Source organism: Macaca fascicularis, chromosome 6 (assembly GCF_037993035.2).
Source record: "Macaca fascicularis isolate 582-1 chromosome 6, T2T-MFA8v1.1".
Classification (NCBI taxonomy): Eukaryota; Metazoa; Chordata; class Mammalia; order Primates; family Cercopithecidae; genus Macaca; species Macaca fascicularis.
In genome coordinates, this window is record NC_088380.1 from 74,485,575 (window position 1) to 74,506,982 (window position 21,408).

At 39.9% G+C, this 21,408-nt stretch overlaps 1 long non-coding RNA gene across 1 annotated transcript in view; it reads right to left on the reverse strand.

The window, feature by feature from the left end:
- Positions 1–1,237: 1,237 nt before the first annotated feature.
- The window catches only part of LOC102115920 (uncharacterized), a 175,533-nt gene continuing 155,362 nt past the window's right edge, over positions 1,238–21,408 (reverse strand). Inside the window, exons 2-4 of the long non-coding RNA XR_012413709.1 lie at positions 11,142–11,225; positions 7,098–8,275; positions 1,238–1,306 (exon numbers count right to left, since the gene is read on the reverse strand). This is a non-coding gene — a long non-coding RNA (uncharacterized lncRNA). The remainder of the gene's footprint in view (positions 1,307–7,097; positions 8,276–11,141; positions 11,226–21,408) is intronic.

The window sequence follows — 21,408 nt, forward strand, 5'->3', positions numbered from 1 at the left end:
ATGTACATATATATTGATTTTATCATTTCAAATAATGCATAATAAAATATTTTTCAACTGCTTTATTCTCTGTTCCCGTGACACTGAAACAATGGCTGCAGTCACCCTTGAAATTATTTGCTTAAAGCCTCATCATCCAAAAGAAAAAAAATTCTTCCCTTCTAGCTCCAGATAGAAAAAGATAAAATCTCAGAGAAGGAATCTGATTGGCCCAGATTAGATTCTGTGTCCCTCTCTGAACCAATCACTGTGACCAGAGATAATAAACACTAACTGACCTATCTTGGGCCCACTTCTGTGGCCAGAGGGATAGAATCTGTTGCCATAAAGTGTGAGGTGGCATGGAGCAGTGTGAAAAGGCAACGCATGACAAAATCTTATGAAGTGTCATTATCATCATCTTCTAAAGATCATGGAAATGATAGGTGGCAGGGCTGGATTCAAACCCAGATCTGCATGACTCCAAAGCCTAGGCACTAGTCACTTCAGTTCCAGCTTCTGCTGGATGAAAATATTGAGTTTTCCTTAGTGTTATGCCAAGATTTCCTTAAAGGCTGGGATCCTGTCTTATTTATCTGTGTCCTTCCACCTGGCACTTTTTAGGTGTCTTGTAGAATTAATTAAATCACCAAACCACAGATTGCTTACTCGAACATATTCTTATATCAATGTGGATGTGACCATGTCTGAGACCAGCTGTGTGGGTCTTGTGCTCACAAGAGAACAGATGGGGATTTGAAGAGTGGGAAGGGGTGGAACATTTTAATTTCAAGAACATTTTAGCATCACAAAATTCAAAAGAGAAATAGCAATACTAGAAATTTTATATTCAAAGTTCCCTGATAATCAAAAGTGAGCATAATAAGAGTAGCAAGGCATAACTAGCATATATTTTTCTTATGGAGAAAATTATGACCTTCCAGATTTGTTATTTCCAGTATGTTTTTTGATTAACTCTTTGGACAGGAAAGTGGAATTTGGTGGGGCCAAAGGAGGAACTTTTTCTTTGACTGCATCATTTCAATTGTTATTTTTAAAAAATGTATTCATGAGGTACTTGCAAAATTAAAAATAAAGAAATAAAATAATAAAAAGTTTACTGCCTAAATACGTATTTTAAGTCTGTTGGCAATAATTACCAGTTTTCCGTCTCTTTCCACTTTGCCCAGCCATGATGTGAAGATATTGTTCAAGAAATGATCTTTATCGTCATCTGTTTTCATTTGGGTAATGTTAGTTTCTATCTTTTTTCTTCCATAGAATTACATCTTTTCCTGAGACTTGTCTTTTACATTCGTTGTGAAGCCTAAAATAAGACAAACAAACACAAAAACATTTCTTTAAGTGCATTCTTCTCACTTCTCGTTGCTCATTCTGTCTTGCTTTGGAATGCTTCTAGCCTCCTCAGGATTTTGGATGCACATATCTAAACTTTTTATCTTCATTTTAGTCTTTCAACCCTTTTGTTCTCTTTTCTTTGTTCCAGAATAAATTATGCCTTATTTTAAGTGACTCACCATTGTATTGCTTCCTTGGCTTGCATAGCCATTAAGTTGAACATAGTCTATTAATTCAGAGTTGTGTGTTGTGTTGGTTCAGGCTGCTTCTAATTTTGCTAAAGGATCTGTTATGTGGCTGCAATTAATTTATTTTTAAACATTTTCTTTCTTTCCTTCTGTCCTCTTCTCTGTATTATCCAATCTGATATCTACCAGATCATTATACTCTGATCCAAATTTTGGCCCATTCCAAATTTCAAATTTTCCTTTTTTTCCCCTCCCATTAGACTCATTTTGTTTCTAATTATAATCCAACTACCCACAGGCTTGTTTCACCAGAGGCCATAACACTAGTGTTTATTCAAGGAATTTCTGAAGTGAGTTTTATCCTGCATTTACTAGGAAAAAGGAGAGGGGAAGGGAGTATAAAAATAGAAAATAATAATTGTTTCAATCTTGAATTCAAATATCCCCTATTGACTGTGTACACTGCTAGGATTCTCTGAGCCCTTATGTAATCCTACTATTGCTTTGCCTTTATTGACTTGTACATCTAGTGGGCTCAAAATAAGCAACGAAGACCCAAGAACCCTGACTCAAGACTTCTCATCCTTCCCCTAGTCCTTTTCCCTTACCTCTCATTTAACAAACACTAGGTCCAAATCTACCCTTGTTCTCTGGACAAAAGAAACGTTTCCTTTCAACTTCCTCTCCAGTCTAGAAGTGGTAGGCAAAAACGGTATGGTTTAGCTGGACCCAGGACAATTTTTGACATAACATTACTGTGATGGCCCAAGAGCGAGATCTTAGCATACTTAACTCATGGAAAGCCATCATGCAGGGAACAGAAGATAGTTATTTTGTGGGGTTAATTAAATCTCCAAACTACAGATTGCTTATTTGAACACATTCTTATATCAACATGGATGTGATCATGTCTGAGACCAGCTGTGTTGGTCTTGTGCTCACATAGAACAGATGGGAATGAGAGCTCCTTTCCTGGAATATCAGAAAGAATGGGACCTTCAGTAGAGTCCATGCTCACCATGGTCCTCTCAGGGCTACCTGCCAGATGTGGGGTTCATGTGACTACAGTCATGGGCAAAATGACTCTGCCTCCAAGATGAGATTGGTAGCACTGTGCATCTACCCTAACTATGAATCCAGTACGGTGCCTTCTCTGCTTCAGGTATCAGACTAAGAGAAAATTTGGGATTAAAAGCTTGCACAAATGTTTCTCTCATGTCTTGTGGAGACATACAAAGGCCTGTGGAAAAAAAGGCCTGTTGACATCAGAGAGAAGTTGGGTCCTAATGAAAGGGCTCCAGCCATGTAGGCCTGGTGCACTGAGAGAGCCCCGACTGCGACACACATCTGCCTGTCTTGCTGGGCACCAGACATCAGTGGAGGCTGGAGTAAGCAGATGCACTCAGTCTGTCTCCTAGTCATGAAAGTTTCCACCATCACCCCCACCATGATTCACTGACCCAAGTCTGGAAACCCCCAGTACAGGACCAAACCTCACAGAAAATCATGAAGATGTCCCCAAGTCTTTTCCAGGCAAAGTTAACGCTTCCTGTTGGTTAGAACAGATGCCAGTGAGGCCAAGACTTAAGCAACACATGAAACAGTTCCTCACAGGGAAACATTCCGCTCCAGAGTCAGAAACTAAACCTGTAAGCCTAGCCAGCCAAACATTTTGCAACCATGACCATAATGAAGTCAGTTAATTTTCTTTTCAATTTTCTACTGTTTGAAGGTATATTGTCACTTTAAATTCTATGTCAGAGGCAGTCTCTAAAGAAGTTGGTTCCTGGAAAAAAGTAGCCAAGGGCTGTAGATGAAGAGCAAGATGGAAAAAGATTCCTTCTGAGAAAGCAGAAAAAAATATAAGTAGCAGAATCAGAAAAGCCTCCTATGATTACAGCAAGCCAGACACAGACGTATTTGAATATTGTTCTATAGATGTAAAGGAAAATATATGTGCTTCGTGGTAGATTCTAAATTCAGAAATGAGAAACTGAATTAAAGATATACCAAAAACGATTGATTGTTCTCCTCTCACGGGAAACCATCTCCCTCACAACCAGCTCAGGACATCTTCGCATGGATAAAGAAAGTAGGATACATAAGAGAAACTACCAGTGAGTTGAAGCCAAGATAAGGAGGGGCGACGGGTTAAGAATAGAAAATGCTCTCATTCACTGTTGATGGGAGGGTAAATTGGTACATTTCTGGAAAACAGTTTGGTAACATATTTATCAAAATCCTTCAAAATATATATCACCTTTGACTTAGTATCCCTACTCCCAGGCATCTGCCCTAAGAAAATCATAAGAAAGGTAAGGAAATATGCATGTCACAGAATTATTTACAATGGTGAATAGTTAGACATCTATATACACAACAAGAGAATTCACACTATAGAAAATTACGCAGGTATTTAAATTGCCACCTTTTAAAGTAGTCAGTTATCTGTAACATGTTATGAATAACATGCTCATAACATTTTAATGGAAAAGAATAGATGCAAAATAAAACAAGTAGAACTATCACAGGTTTTTACATATTTTTGGAAGGAAATGCAATATTAATAGTGGCTATCTCTAGGCAGCAGAATCACAGTTCATATTACCAATTTGCAGCATCAAACCAGTACTACTTTTACAATCACCGAAAACTTATTTTTAAAAGAAAATTTAAAGGTTTATGCTATAAACTTTTAGGGTAGGAAAGGGAGGCAGAATATAAAATTCTATAGAAAAAAAGGCCTGAAAAAAATACTTAAAATATTAATGTTTGTTATTTTTACATTATAGGTCACTGTATAACTTTTCGCTTTCTACTTTTTCATATTTTCACATTTTTCCTTGAAGAGAATATACCCCTTTTATACTGAAAGAAATTTTTTAAAGAAAAACATAATATAATAAACAAGAGCATGTAGAGATTCTCATTAAGAAGAACTAAACATCTAAGAAGTATAGAAGCGACTTGTTCTTTTATTGAAAGATAAATAGGATGAGAGGACCTTTTCATGTTGCTCCAAAAATTGGTTACCAAACCCAAAGCTAGTAACAAAGAACCATAATGACACCACATTTTAAAGAAAGCCAAAAATAAGGTGAGGGGGGTGCCTCTGATGAGAGAGGCTGAACTTGCTCAGCTACCCCATCAAGCCCTCCACCTCTCTCCAGTTTAAATACACAGACAACTATGAGATATAGGGGTTTTAAGGAGAATCTTTGTAATCATGAGTCATTGGTGTAGCCCATGGAAGAGCCCTAGAGTTTGCAGGTGTGGTGGCCATGAAAATGTGCTCTCAGATCTCCTACTGCAGAGAACATAACAGCCCATTTGCTGCAGACTGCCATCTACCACCGCACTGGAACCAAGATCATGCTTTCCTTTGGCTGAGGGACACGAAGGCGGGCTCATTCCTGGCAGCCTTGATGGAACTATCTTAGAACCACACTGTCGTCTAATACCGTGCTTCTTTTTTCTTCCCTGTCTCCTTCACAGGGTTCTGATCAACATCACGACCTGGTAGTGCTCTCAACCTCCTCCATCTCCTGCTCCTTCTCCTTCACAAGCATTTTTCCCCCAATAAATCCCTTGCACATCTAATCCCATTTTGGCATCTGTGTCTCTAAAGACCTGGATGAATACAGGAGTACTCCACTGGCTAATATAGAGCCGACTGCAACAGAGAGTTTTCTCTGACTGGCAACAGAAGAGGAAGTCAGATTTCAGCATAATGGGGATGTACACTAAGGAATTCTGCTGCCAGCTTCGATGTTGCAAATGGGTCTGTGGATAGCCTGTGAGAAGGCCCTTGGCAATAGACCGTGAGAAGCTTCTAGAAGATGACAACACCCCCCACTGACAACTAGGAAACTGGAACCTCAGTCCTACAGCCACAAGGTTGTCCTGCCCACAGCCTGAATGATCTTGGAGGTAGGCTCTTCCAAGATCCTTTGGTAAGTACCCAGTTAGCTGACTCCTAGAGTGTGAGACCCTTAGCAGAGAACCCATTTAAGCCATGCCAGACTTCTGACCTACAGAAACTGTGATGTCAGAAATGGGTATTGTTTTAAGCTGATAATGTGTGGTAATTTGTAACACAGCAATAGAGAAGTAATACAAGGAGATTTGACAGCATGTATTTGATAACAGTAACTGAAAAAGAGTAAACCACTTGTGCCACCAGCAAGTTAAGAATGCTTAATAAACTGAGGACAAAGTTTTATTATTAATCTTGTATTGTTAAATGAATACATTCAAGTGTTTCATAAACAAATTATATCAATCATTGTATAATGCAGTGGCTTTAAAACTCATCGTAATCTCTTTCCTCAGGTCATAACTGTTTAGAACCAACCTGATCATTCCCTATTGTGTTACTTTTAAATTACCATGTACATGCTACATACCTAAATTAATGGCATGATATTTAAAGTAATCCGCAATCTCCATACCACTGAATCTAAAATCTCTGTCCGTATCACATCATGGCTTGCGATATTGTATGGATTGCTCACTGAAGGCATACCCATTCCCGTGAGGGGGAAAGCAGGATTAGTAGCTCCACTGTGATATATAAGGAGCTGAAAAAGATTCTTGTCTTACCCCGGGTTTCTTAGAAAATCAAGCCTGTGAAGCAGAGCTTGTGTGCTGATGCTTTATTAAGGAGTGCAGTCTCAAGACAGCAAGAGTAAGGGGGAAAGGGAAGGGAGGCAAGAAAGGAGGGAAAACATGTAAGTGTGGTTCATCACTGGGCTGGCCACAGCATCACTAGAAAACACAGCTGGGGCCGGGCGCGGTGGCTCACGCCTGTAATCCCAGCACTTTGGGAGGCCGAGGCGGGCGGATCACAAGGTCAGGAGATCGAGACCACGGTGAAACCCCGTCTCTACTAAAAATACAAAAAATTAGCTGGGCGCAGTGGCGGGCGCCTGTAGTCCCAGCTACTCGGGAGGCTGGGGCAGGAGAATGGTGTGAACCCAGGAGGCGGAGCTTGCAGTGAGCCAGGATCGCGCCACTGCACTCCAGCTTGGGCGACAGAGCGAGACTCCGTCTCAAAAAAAAAAAAAAAAAAAAAAGAAAACACAGCTGGTTCCTTTTTTATGCAGGACATCTCCAGAGAGGTCATGTGCTTTTCACAATAGTCCATTGTGGGGACAGAGGGAACAGAATGTATCTGCCAGGTCTTTCCTGTCTCCTGTCTGTCACTGCTCAAAGGATGCCTGACACTTCTAGAAGCACGAACCCCCAACACTTCTGGGAGTGTCAGTCCTGAGCTCTCCAGTCAGCCACTAGGGAGGTCAGATCTCATGCCACTTCCCAACACTCCTGAGCCTAGGCGTTGTTGAAAGGTCAGGGGTGGGCTTGCTACAGTTCTGCCCAGTGAGCATAGTGAAGTCATACAGAAGCAGGGTCCTGGCTGGACACGGTTGCTCAGGTCTCTAATTCCAGCACTTTGGGAGGCCGAGGCAGGTGGATCACTTGAGGTCAGGAGTTTGAGAGCAGCCTGGGCAACATGGCGAAACCCCATCTCTACCAAAAATACAAAACTTAGCCAGGTGTGGTGGTGCATACCTATAGTCCCAGCCACTTGGGAGGCTGAGGTGGGAGGATCGCTTGAACCTGGGAGGCAGAGGTTTCAGTGAGCCAAGATCACACCACTATACTCCAGCCTAAGTGACGGGGCGAGACTTTGTCTCAAAAAAGAAAAAAAAAAAAAAGTCAGGATCCCCACCTTGGGGAGGCTGGGACAGCTGACAATGTTAAGAGATGGGGGAAAGGGAGTGGTCAAGGCTTCTCTGCTGAGCAAGTGGCCAGCACCCAGAGGCAGCTGGAGCAAGCAAATCTGGAGAAGAACAGTAACACAGATCACACAGTCCCAAATCTTATGTCGTTTGCACTGCACCACCCTTCCTCTCATACTAGTATCTTGACAACTAGGTAACAGAGAATGGACGCATCTTCCCCCACCTCCCTGCCCCACTGCTTCTAAGAAACAACTACTTCTTTCCTTTCATCATCATTCTTAATTTTGGGTTCTTCCATCTGGTTCACATTTCTTCCCAGAAAGCTCTTGATGCCCTTATTTCCAAATCCTTTTCTGTACATGAAGCTATTTCTTTCCCACCAATTTTTGTAATCCATTCTGGAAAACACACCCAAAGCCCCTGGGCTTCTGCCCATTCTGCTTTTCATTATTGCAATTGCAATGTGGTTAGACCAGTAATGTCAAAACCGTGTGTGTGTGTGCGTGTGTGTGTGTGTTTGCAAAGAAGTCTCCTCCAAAGCTGATAAGAGTGGACTTAAACACACACACACAGGCACACACACACACACTTTTCTCCTGGGTAGTGCCCTATTTGGACAGAGATAAGATTACATCTCTTGGAATGGAGAAAGGCCTTGGTCTGAGGGATAAGTCTTCCAATTTTAAAATGGGAAATATTTCAAAACTGGTTGCATTAAGCGCTTACGTTCAGGAGACCAAAACCTTACGAAGGGCATGAAAAATTTTAAAATAGTCCATTAATAAAGAAAAGCATTTTCCCCACAGATTAATTGGGCTTTGAGTTCTTTATCCAAGGCCTTCTTTTGACGTTTCAGGGATTCTTGTCTTTATATTCCAGCTCATCAGAAATGGTCTTCAGGTGACCAATCACTCCTTGTGGTTTTTCTTCCTTCCTCTTGTTTAGTTTTTCTCTTCTTCGGACCTTTGGCTGACTTCTTTGCTACTGTTACCAGGACTGAAGTTCCTAGCAGGGTTAAAAGAAAGACCCATGAGTAGCAATGCTGTGTTCTCACATTTTTTCATCCAGAGCAGGAAAGGACCATTTATGGATTGATCTTCAATCAGAGAACCACGTCACCCAATCTCCCTGCTCTGCAACTTGCCACAAGATTGATGGTAAATATAATACATATGAAAATGAAGGAGAAAAATGTATGCAAAGCCTCGGTGCTGGTGCAGGGGCTGGAAACGATGTCGTGCAGTACATCATTTCATCGGAATTTCTCATTTTCAGGACATTGACTCTAAAATTACTGCAGCCGTAGTGTTTAATGTTCCTGTATTGAGATTCCAGGGTTTAAAAAAAAAGATTTGAAGCCAGAAAAGCAAGCCTGACTTATTTGGACCCATGATGTAGTGTGACCAGAAAAATTGCAAGGAAATTTTTAAATGCTATAAACACAGATACACACATACGGACACACAAAGATTGATGGGGGGGCGGGGGCTCAGTGAACTTAATACTGTGTCCAATACAGCATCAAGCAGGTTGCCAATAAAAGAAGGAACACAACATAATAGTAAACTAATGAAACTTAAGTTCATGTCCCTGAGAGGGGACCCAGCAATGGCCTAGCAACATGGTCAATATTTTTACAAGTTTTTGTACAATTTAAGCTATTTTAACCAAAATGCTTAAGATTGCTGTCTCTCTCCACTCCAATTTTCCTTCTATATTGGGTGACGTTAGACAGGCCATGAGCATTTGGGGGATCCAGCTAACAGAAGGTGAGTTGAGGATATTTCATTAGGGTTTAGTGGAAATCTAGGCTATATTTAGGTGGATCTCAGTCGCTTCTGTGTCAGTTACATGATTACCAGCGTTCTGGTAGAACACTGGCTTCTAGGAGTGCTCCTCCGGCTCCTGAGCCACACAGAGGTGCAGGGCAAGAGTCCACATCTCAGCATGAATATGAACTTCAGGGCCCAGCACCAGGAGTATGTTACGTAGTGGAGGAGAAACCAGAAGACAGCCAGAAGCTAATCATCTATGGGAAATTCTTGTAATCATCAGAGCCATTAATCTAGAGAATTCAAGTTTCACTGATGCCTCAAAAAGACAGAAGTTTTCTCCTCAATAAAGGCTTTTCCAAATTTGACATCAATCCTAAAAATTTATGTGATATTAATCTAACTTGGGACACTGGAAAAAAAATTACTGTAAACTATCAGTAGTTTTTTAAAACTTCAATCAACCATGCTAGAACAACTGAGTTATCTCTCTATTCTCTCTATGAAAAACGTATTACAAAATTGTTGTCCTCTGAAGGGGCAATCAAAGATTATGAAACCAAAGAATGTATTTTTAATGTTTGTGATATTTGTTAGCTTTTTCAGATTTGTAATTGGTTGCAACTGTTTTCTCATTCTAAATACATATTCTTTCATAACTTATTTAGTATTCATAACTGGTTACATATAATCTCTTATATTTTCTTCTGAAATATTTATTATCTTCTTGTTTACATTTAAATCTTCAGGGCATCTGGAATACATATATATATATATATATATATTTTTTTTTTTTTTTTTTTTTTTTTTTTTTTTGGAGACAGTCTCACTCTGTCACCCAGGCTAGAGTGCAGTGGCACCATCTTAGCTCACTGCAACCTTCGCCTCCCAGGTTCAAGCAATTCTCATGTTTCAGCCTCCTGAGTAGCTAGGACAACAGGCCTGTGCCACTCTGCCCAGCCTGGAATTTATATTTGCATGTTTTGTGTAGTAGGTCCATCTTCACTTTCTTCAAGAAAGATAGTTATACTGACACTATTTATTAATGATTTATAATGTTACTGTTTATTAATGAAATATTTAATAACTATATAATTTATTTCCTACTGCACTGAGGTACTACCTTTATCATATAGTTTTTCATATATACTGAGATATATTCTTTTGTTATAATTTTAACTTTTATTTTAGATTCAGGGAGTACATGTACATGTTTGTTATCTGGGTATCTTGTGTGATGCTGAGGTTTGAGGTACAATAGATCCTGTCATCCAGGTACTGAGCATAGTAACCAATACTTAGTTTTTCAATCCTTGCCCCACTCCCTCTCCCTCTACTCTCGTAATCCTCAGTGTCTATTGTTGCCATTGAGATATATTCTTGATTCTATATTCTATTCTACTGATTTGTTTATTCTGTGTCTATAACATATTGATTTTTATCATAGTAGTTTCGTTGAATATACTGATCTAATAAGAAAAGTATCCATTTTTAGATACTTTTATCATTATTTTGAGGTGTTTACTTTTCTATATGAAATTTGAGATTATTTTATCCACTTAAAAATGGCTGAGAGTCTATTGGCATTATACTAAACATATGTAATAGTTTGGGGTAATTTGACATTTTTATGATATAATGTCTCCCCTTCTAAGAATGTGGTATGACCTTCTAGTTGTTGAGATTTATTTCAGGTTTCTTCATATAGCTTCTTCACTTTTTTTGCTAAATTTATTTCTAAATATTTCATAGTTTTATGTCATTATCTTGAATTGAATACTTTTCCCACTTTCATTTCCACATTGTATTGATAGTATGAAAAACGTGCTTATGTTTTTAAATTATTATTGATCCAATTATGTTTCAAAAATTATATTCTTATACATTTTTATTAGTGTCTCCTGGGTTTTCTGGGAATACTATTATATCATCAGCAAAAAAAGAGATAGCGTCATTTATCTCAATTTCTCTAGCACTGAGCACAGCGTCTACTACTGCTCAGGCACACCATAAATGTTAAGAATGAATGAACAAATGAATTAATGAATGAACAAAAATGTGGGTCAGAGATTATTCACATGGAACATCAAGTTCCTCACCATTGTAGTTCTCCAGTGAATTCTCCATCTTCCTTTTGAATGCCAGCACCATTTCTTTGATTGAAACTGCAGAAGTTTCCAAATCTAGTAAAGTAGAAGATGAATAAATATGATGACCAAAGGGAACACGTTCCTGAAGAGTGAAGGATCTTCCTGAGTGAATTGCAGGGTGTGTTCTTTGAGTTTCCCTATTCATTCGAGCTGAGACAGAGAACACAAGGGAGGTTTTTTATTCCGTCCAGGAAAAAAGCAATGGACTGTCACTGCACTTTTGAATGAATTAGAAGGCATAAGGAGGAAAACAAAAAAAACATTTCTTTTAAAAAGAAAATGAGGCCGGGTGCGGTGGCTCACACCTGTAATCCCAACACTTAGGAGGCCGAAGCAGGTGGATCAACTGAGGTCAGGAGTTCGAGACCAGCCTGGCCAACATGGTGAAACCCCATCTCTACGAAAAATATGAAAATCAGCCAGGTGTGGTGGCATGCACCTGTAATCCCAGCTACTCAGGAGGCTGAGGCAGGAGAAGTGGCTTGAACCAGGGAGGAGGAGGTTACAGTGAGCGGAGATCACGCCACTGCACTCCAGGCCTGAGCAATAGAGTGAGACTCCATCTAAAAAAAATAATTAAAAAAAGGAACAGGGAGCCAGTCAGAGGTTTGCCAGCAGAAACATTTCAGAGAAGGGTCCAGGAGCACAGATAACAAAAATCAAGGCAGCCTGGGTAGCTTTCTAAAGCTCAGAGGAGAGTTTTCTTTAAAAAAGTCTGTAGGTGGTGATGAGGAGAAAGCCAAAGTAATGCCAACTTATACATAGGTATTCATGTCCATTTTGGTCTTGATCCATATATTATATCCATACTTAAGCCACACAAATGCTGCATAATTGAACTAAAAGCATGTGCTCACCAATCTGACCTCTCTAAGTCTCACATATGGTTATATGTGAGAAGAGCCAAGCCACTAGACCTAAAATTACAACCACGGCCATTCACCTTATGGGAGCTATTAGAGTTTGTAGAATTGTAGGCATAATTTATTGCTGAGGGAATTAGCCATTATGTTGCATACTTGAAATTCCAACTCAACTAAGTGTCAATCTGAGTCATAATAAATAATAAATAGGCCCCAAATGCTAGAAGCTTCTGACTTGGCATCATAAGAGTATCACTTAATCCTGCAAGAGGTTTTCCAACAAACCACAATAGCTCCCTGCTTTTCTGCAAAATTAAAATACACATTTACAACAAATTTATGAGTGCACATGAAGAATTTTCCACTGTAAGAAACACCTTTGTTTTCAAAAACAGAAAATGATGATCGCCAAGCTGGAGAGCATGATGCAAAGTGCTCCCCATAAATTAGCAGCAAGAACACCACGTCCTAAGACAACCAGGAGAAAAGGGTTATGTTCGACTTGTGGAAATAAATCCAAACTCTGGCACAGATTACAAAGGATTTTCTTCTAGGGAAAACAAAATGTTTCTATTAGGGAGTCCCTAATAGGGAAATCACTTGAGAAGGCAGCTAGAACACCAGCGTAGTAATTGGCTAGATAATCCCAAATACTGCACTTGAGCTGACAGCACAAGGCCAAATGAGGAGTAGCAGCTTTCACGCACACACCAGGCTACTAGGTAGGCTGATGCTTTGAAGCATCTCTTCGTGTTTTTTGTTGGTGAAAGGTTTGTAAAGAAAATGTGTCCCTCTAAATAAGCCTAGCCCTGCAAACACATTGAGTGCATTGGTGATGTGAGTGCATTGGTGATGTGAGTGCATTGGTGATGTGGCTTGGGTCTTTAATTTGTCTTGGATAGCAGCTGGCACCCTGCTGTTAGGCCTTTGCTCACAGCCTGGTCCTGATGGAAGTGCTCTTGCCCTTCCTCTCTGAGGATCTGCATGTTTCTCATCTACTGTGCATCTGCCAGACTTAGAATCACTCCCTTCCCTGAGACAGGCCATACTTCAATTCTTTTGATCACAAGATAGACTTTGAAGACATTAAGAGACAGACTTCTGAAAGAGTTTCCTATGACCTTAATTCCCTATCAAAGGCAATGCTAGGAAGATCCTAAGTGTTACCCATATTGTCACGCAGCCTGTGCCCAGCAGTGAAAATCTTCAATCATCCAAGTGGCCGTGATCCCTGGAGCCGGCCTTCTTCACTCAGTGGTTAGAATAGACAATAATGAGATTTTTCCCTGCAGCCCAAAACAGGGCCCCTGAAGATGACCAGAAAGGTAGACTCAGCAAGCAGAAGGAGTGCTCTTTATTTTCTCTGAGGCAGAATTATAAGTTTAGATTAATTGAAACCAATTATAACATCACTTAATTTGTCTATAGAGTGACCATTAAGTCATGTTGCCTCCAACAATCCTGATTTATACCTATTGTCCCTGAGTCATTATTTATGATGCTCTCCCTTGCACTCTCAAAATTGTTCCACTTTGGAAAATAAATGATATTGTCAACCCACTTATTTAGAATACCAAGGGCAAGTTCCTCCTTGATCCATACAAGGTAACATATGTATCAACAAGAACAAGTAAGCAGGATGCCAAAGTCAAGGGACTTTAAGCAGATTTAGAAACTGGGGATTTAGAAACATTACTCATTCTCCTTTGGCACAGATATCAAGTTTATCTTTCTGTAAAGGGTGCAGCAACTTTGCATATCTTGCTGGAGAAAAACAATCATAATCTGTTGGTCTCATCTCTTCCATTAAAATGAAAATGTGTTACACAGCTGTGTTGTAGCTTCCCAACAGAGAGCAGATGACCCACCTGAACGAGCACAATTCAAAGAGGACTTGTTTACAATAGTGTGGATGTAAGGGGACCACAATGAATAGTGCAGAAACCTGATGGTTAGTGCCAACCAAACTGATATCACCGCAGGCCAAAGCAAGGAGGAGGTGCAAGGCATCTTGTGAATTGGCTTCTGGAGAAGAGGACAGTCTCCTCTCATGATACAACTCAAGTTTCCCTTCTTTTATAAACCAAACCCCACAATCTCAGCCCATAAGGATCCTACCCTAAAGCTCTATCACTAACTGCACTATGCATCTGGCACTCACACAGACGAACTTGTGTTCTTATACCTTTTCACAGTACAGGTTGAGTATCCCTTATCCAAACCACTTGGGACCAGAAGTGTTTTACATGTCAGATTTATTTAAACTTTGGGATATTTGCATTATACTTACCAGTTGAGCGTCCCAAATCCAAAAATCTGAAATCCAAAATGCTCCAATGAACATTTTATTTGAGCATCATGTCCGCACTTAAAAACTTCTTATTCTGGAGCATTTCAGCTTTCAGATTTTCAGGTTTGGGATGCTCAGCCTGTATTGTCTTTTAACTGAGATCATAAATGCCATGAAGGAAGGTAGAGACCACATTTCTTACCTCTAGATCTCAAGCATCACAGCACCAGTGTTTCTAAACCATTTGTTTTCTGGCTACAACACATGAAACCAATGACATTCACATGCAAGACGTTCCCCAAAGGCATCCACTGGGTTATGCATCATTCCTACCATGCTCCCTCATTTATCTCCCACTCAAGAAGGCATACCAGAATGCAGATGAGTGAGGTCAGGTTATTGTATAGGTAATGTCGAATCTACTCCAACTTTTTAATGTAAATTGTATACAAACTATGTTGTTACTATTAACTGGTGTCTGGCAACACATCTCACAACCTCCCCTGCACACTGTGTGTCATAATGGCACAAACACATAAAGTACTTGATGATAAGGAAAAAGGATTCACAAAGTGGATAAGAAATGTGGAGGAAAAGGCTGTCTCGGTCACTGTGGACACAGGCGTAGACCTATAGAAGAGACCCCAAGAACCAGCATCCCAGCATGCTATTGCTGGATCTCAGAAGATATTCCACTTTTACAGTCCCAGAAGAATGCAGCCAACTTGCCTTACACGCTACCTAGCGCAACTCTGAGTTTTATAGATGAAGAAATTGGGATATGGGATCTGACCCTCATCATACAAAGTACTGATCAAAGTGATGTTGGAGCCCATAACTAAATCAAAGACATTCAAGGAAAAATAACAACAACAACACTTTTTTCTTACCTGGAAACTAATGAATTCATTTGTATTTACTGGTTCCAAATATTTTCTGATTGTTACCTTGTCCAAAGTAATGACACTGTTCTAGGTAATGATGATACACAGTAAACAAAAACAAAAATGGTCTGCTCTCATTTCTGTGGGTCAGGAAAAGCTTTCTAATGTGGTCACATTTGAACCGAGAGGTAAAGGGAGTGAGGGAGTCACATGGTTCTTTAGGGTAAGAGTGTCCCAGGCAGACAAACGAACCAGAGCAGCATGTACTTGGCATGTTCCAAGTGAGGAGACCATGGTGGCCAGACTGGAAGGAGAATAAGGGGAGAGTGGCTGCAGGTAAGATCAGAGATATGGAAGGGGGTAGATCATGTAGGGTTTTGGGTTTTACCCTGGGTAAGATGGGAAATCACTGAAGGATTGTCATCAGAGGAGACCCATGACAATATGTTTTTAAAACATCACTCTGGCTAGCTTGTGGAGAAGAGACCGGGAGAGCAAGAGAAGAACCAAGTGGGAAACTATTGCACAAATCTAGGAGAGAGATAGGCGGTTTGGACAAGGAAAATGGGCCTGAAGCAGAGTGGTCAGATTCTTAACATATTGTAAAGGAATCACTGACGTTTGAGGATTGATTGGATTTGAGCTGTGAGAGGAAGACGGGAGTGAAAATGAGGCCTAGGCTTTTGACCTAGGAAACTGAAAAATTAAAGTGGACATTTACCAAGAGAGAGGAGAATGAGGGAAGAGCGGGTTTGGAGAGGAAAGTCAGGAGTCTGGTTGTTTTGCCAAGTTAGATCTGCCTTTTACAAGACTAAATGGAATGTCCAGCAGGCAACTGCACACAGAGTGTACAGTTCACAAGAGAGGCTGGGGTTGTCTGCACAGAGGTGGTATTTTAACTCATAAGCCAGGATATGAGGGCAGACATAGAAGAGGGCCCAGGACCAAGCTCAAGTTCAAAAATTGTGTTGCCCTTCCCATACATCACATTTGCACTTTAACTTAGATTTTCTGCCGATGTTGCCTCTTACTCTCCTTCAACAATCAGCTGAAGGACGATTTACTGCTAGAATGTCAATGAGCGTCACCGTCCTATTCAAGGAAGCAGCACTTCCCTTTTGGGCTGTTCACCCTTAGCAAGCAGCCAGTGGCCTTTTACAGAAGCGACACCAGCAGAAGGAGTTGTGAAGGGGCGAAAGAAACCACCCTGGATGTGGGGGTGCTGGGAATGCAGGGAAAGAGAACAGGAGCACTGCCACTGTCAGAAGGTACATAAAAGAGAGAGATGGCACCTCATGGGCCCCTCCCAGACATCGCTCATGAAGCCATCCCAAAACAGAATGGGCAAAGAGAGAAATGGGCAAACCAAGTGGACAGCTGAGCAAGCTTTTGATGAATGGCACATCCGGGTGAGGGTGGGACTCTGACCACAGCCCTGAGTTGTGGTGATTATGTCCTTTGGGCTAGAAGGAACGAAGACTGGCTATGAGTAGAATGCGGGGCTGGGAGTCACAGACCTTGTGGGATTGAATCATTTTTGTGGCCAAGGACAGAGGGAGGACAGCAGGTCCTACCATTCAGCTGAGGCAGGAGCTCGGCACTGGGAAACCTCTTAAAGATTATTTGACTTCTCTGAGACTCGGTTTCTCTCCACCATGAATTGGGACTGGTGAACTAGACCACCTTTACAGGGAAAGTTTTTCAGAAATAACTTATGGAGAATTATTTTCCAAGTAAAAATAGCAAGCACCACCACATTAAGTTTTAGACAGTTAAAAATAGGTAAACTCCCATTGTGTTGAACTCAGGGAACTTGCCAATTATTTTAATGAAGTAAAATGGTTCTAAAATTAACACATTGTTAGAAACCATGTTCCAAGATGAGGAATCTGGAAAAGAAAGAACGCCAGCATCCGGCTTCTGCTTAATAAATCCATGAGCTAAGGAAACTCAGGCCAGCAGGAGGAAACAAAGGTCACAGATGCACAAGCACGTATATTCCCCCTTACCCTCCTTAGGTACGGGACTTTTATGATATGTGGGGTTTTTTAATCAATCATTTGAAACATGAGATGGCACCAAATTAGATGGCTAGCTCTTCCATGTGAAAAATAAGAGTTACTGAAAAAAGTCTTTATGTTTTTTTGAGACAGAATCTTGCTCTGTCGCCCAAGCTGGAGTGCAGTGGCACAATCTAGGCTCACTGCAACCTCCGCCTTCCATGTTCAAACAATTCTCCTGCCTCAGCTTCCTGAGTAGCTGAGATGACTGGCAAACACCACCATGTCCAGGTAACTTGCAAAATGACTTCTACTGAAAAAACTAACCTACTAGGAAGAGCTGAGCTATCTTCTCTAACCCACAATGCAGGAAACATACAATCATTTCTTTTTCTATTGGAGTGGCTACAATGTAGACAGGCATTCCATCAGATTGTTATTACCCTTAATTGACTGAAGCCAGGCCAACAAAGCTTTGTTTGCAGAGTATAACACAATGACCATGAGCAATAATTTTGGAATCAGACAGAGATATGGGTCCATATCCCAGCTCTATAAATTTTCAGCTATGTGACCTTGGGCAAGTTACTTTGCCTCCCCCATGTGTTGGTTCTCTGTTCTGTAAAATGGAAATTACTCACCATCTCATATGGGTATAAGGGTTGAATAAGTGTGCATCACTTAGCACATTCCTAAATGTGGCTATTAACCATCAATATTCATATAATGGATAATTTAGAACATGGACTTGACTTTATTGTCCAGAAAGCTTTCCTATAATAGTATTTCTTATGATGGGATTTAAATGAAAAGGACAAGCAAGAAACATCTAAAAAGCCAATGCAGCTACCCAGGGAGTACTCTGATAAGTGCTATTCTCTAACAGGCTTTTAGAAAAGGAAAGAATGATACAGAACTACAGCAAGCTGATTTTAGTAGCATTAACCTAGTGCTTGGCAAGATAACATAAAAATGAACTGAGGTTTATAAGGGAAAAGTGACAAAGACAACAGAAAAATAATGTTTAAAATTCTCTCTTTGAGAGAAAGAAGTATATGAGATTAATGAAGTACTCTAAGACACTATTAATATTCTAATTAAAGCTTACAACTTGAAATTTCCGAGATAAAATGATATAAAAGTACAAACAACAAGAATTGGAAAAAATGGTTCAGTGGCAGAAGTTGGACACATTTGTCCTCAAAATCCTGGAGAACAGGCTGAGGTCTTCCAGCCTAGAAAGGCTTGGCGGTGCCTGTTTCTTTTTCACGTTCCAGCAAAGAAGGTCTGCTGGCTGCTGGGGAGAGGCTTGCATGGCAGGCAAAAGGATCAATGCACTATGATGCATGCAGCTAAGATATGAGGATTTTTTTTTTTTTTTTTTTTTTTTTTTTTGGTCATTGTGCGGCAAAATCATTATAGTGGAGAATCCATTCACTATTTTGTTATGAATTCTGTGTTGATTAGATTTGCCATATTTAGCAAATAAAAATAGAGGACAACCAGCTAAATTTGAATTTCAGATAATCAGGGAAATAACTTTTAGTTTAAGTATATCCCATGCAATATTTGGCAATCCTAACTTTGGGCTATCAGTAATTTGTCACTTCAGCAAGGCTTGAATTTAGGAAAGAAGTGACTCTATTCAACTTTTGCAAAAAGCACATGTTCTCTTTTCCCCCTTGCTTCTGAGAAAGATATTCATCATTGATCATTTTTATTAATCTAATCCAGTGGTTTTTAAACATACACACGTACAAAAAAAAAAAACGCTCTTTTTTTGAGAATTTGTCAGAAAACAAATTCTCAAGTGGAATCCTAATACAGTTGACTGTTGAATAACATGGGTTTAAATTTCTTGGGTCCACTTATAGGCAGATTTTTTTCAATAAGTATATTGGAAAATTTTTTGGAGATTTGTAACAATTTGGAAAAACTCACGCATGAACCACATAGCCTAGAAATATCAAAAAAAATTAAGAAAAAGTCATGTCGTTCATGCATAAAATATATCCATATACTAGCCTATTTTATCATTTACTACCATATAATATACACAAATCTACTATAAAAAGCTAAAATTTATCAAAACTTAAACATAAAAACACCATATATGGTGCCATTAGCAGTCAAGAGAAATGTAAACAAATGTAAAAATGAAGGATTAAATCATAAACTGCATAAAATGAACTATAATACATACTGTACTACTGTAATAATTTTGTAGCCACCTTCATTGCTATTGCAGTGAGCTCAAGTGTTGCAAAATGTCTGCTTAAAATGCTGTGTGATGCTAATCATCTCCACATGAGCAGTTCCTCTCTCTAGTAAATTGCGTATCACAGTAAAAAGTGATCTCTTGCAGTTCTCACATATTTTTCATCATGTTTGGTGCAATACCGTAAACCCTGAATAACACCATGGGACCCATTTGAAGTGCTGCTAGGGATGCTGGAAGTGCTCCCAGGAAGCAGAGAAAAGTCATGACATTACAAGAGAAAGTTAAATTGCTTGATATGTTCCATAGATTGAGGTCTGCAGCTGTGGTTGCCCACCATTTCAAGATAAATGAATCCATCGTAAGGACCACTGTTAAAAAAAATAACATGAAATAAAATAAAATAAGAAGAAAATTCATGAAGCTGTCACTGCAGCTACACCATCAGGTGCAAAAAGATTACAGTTTTTTTGTTATTATACTTTAAGTTCTAGGGTACACGTGTACAATGTGCAGGTTTGTCACATAGGTATACATGTGCCATGTTGGATTGCTGCACCCATTAACTCATCATTTACATTAGGTAATTCTCCTAATGCTATCCCTTCTCTTGCCCCCCACCCCACGACAGGCCCCCATGTGATGTTCCCGCCCTGTCTCCAAGTATTCTCATTGTTCAATTCCCACCTATGAGTGAGAACATGCAGTGTTTAAACCTTACACTTTTTGTGAAATATCTTTTATCTCAGACTGAAAATGTGGGTGTAAGATTGCTATAAGGAAAGCATGCCTATAGACTCTAATACAATTCAAGAAAAATAAAAAAGGTCATTATGTGACAACTTAAAGGAAAAGGGAGGTGGAGGATCTAAAGTTGGAGAATTTAATGCCAGCAAAGGATGGTTTGATAATTTTAGAAAGAGGTTTGGCTTTTAAATTGTCAGGATAACAGGAGAAGCAGCTTCTGCTGACCAAGAGACAGCAGATACCATTAGTTCTGAGTTCAAGAGTTCCCAGACACCATTAAGAAAATAATTGAGGAGAAAGGGTATCTGGCTGAACAGATATTTAATGCAGAAGTGCCCTATTCTGGGAAGGAAAATGCCACCAAGGACATTTATTAGTAAGGAATAAAAGTAAGCACCAGGATTAAGGCAGAAAGGGATAGGTTAACTCTTACTACTTTGTACAAATGCAGTTGGATTTGTGATCAGGACTGACATTATCTATAAAACCACTAACCTCTGAGCTTTGAAGAGAAAAGATAAACACTAGTCTTTTGGTGTTTATCTGGTGCCAGTCTTTTGGTTTACAACAAGAAGGCCTGGACAATGAAAACTCCTTTTCTGGATTGGTTCCATCGGTGGCTTTGTCTCTCAAGTCAGGAAGTACCTTGCCAATAAGGGACTGCCTTTTAGTGTTCTTTTGATGTTGGACAATGCCCCTGTCCACTCAGAACCCCATTAGTTCAACACCAAAGACAAAAAGTGGTCTATTTTTCTCCAAACAGAAAGTCTCTAATTCAACCTTTGTATCAGGAGGTTAAGGAGCTTTAAAGCTCATGACACACAGCATTCTGTGGAAAGGATTGTCAATACCATGGAAGAAAACCCCAATAGGGACAACATCATGAAAGTCTGGAAGGATTACACCACTGAAGATGATATCATTGTTATAGAAAGGGCCATGAAAGCCATCCAACCCAAAACAATAAATTCCTGCTGAAGAAACTGTGTCCAGATGTTGTGCATGACTTCTCAAGATTTATGACAGTGCCAATCAAGGAAATCATGAAGAGATTGTGGATATGGAAAAAACAGGTAGAGGTGAAGGGTTTCAAGATAGAGATCTTGGAGAAATTCAGGAGCTAACGACACCACATCCAAGGAATTTACAGAAGGCAACTTGATGGAGATGAGTGTTTCCAAACCAGTGCCAGGGGATGAAGAAGATGTAGAAGA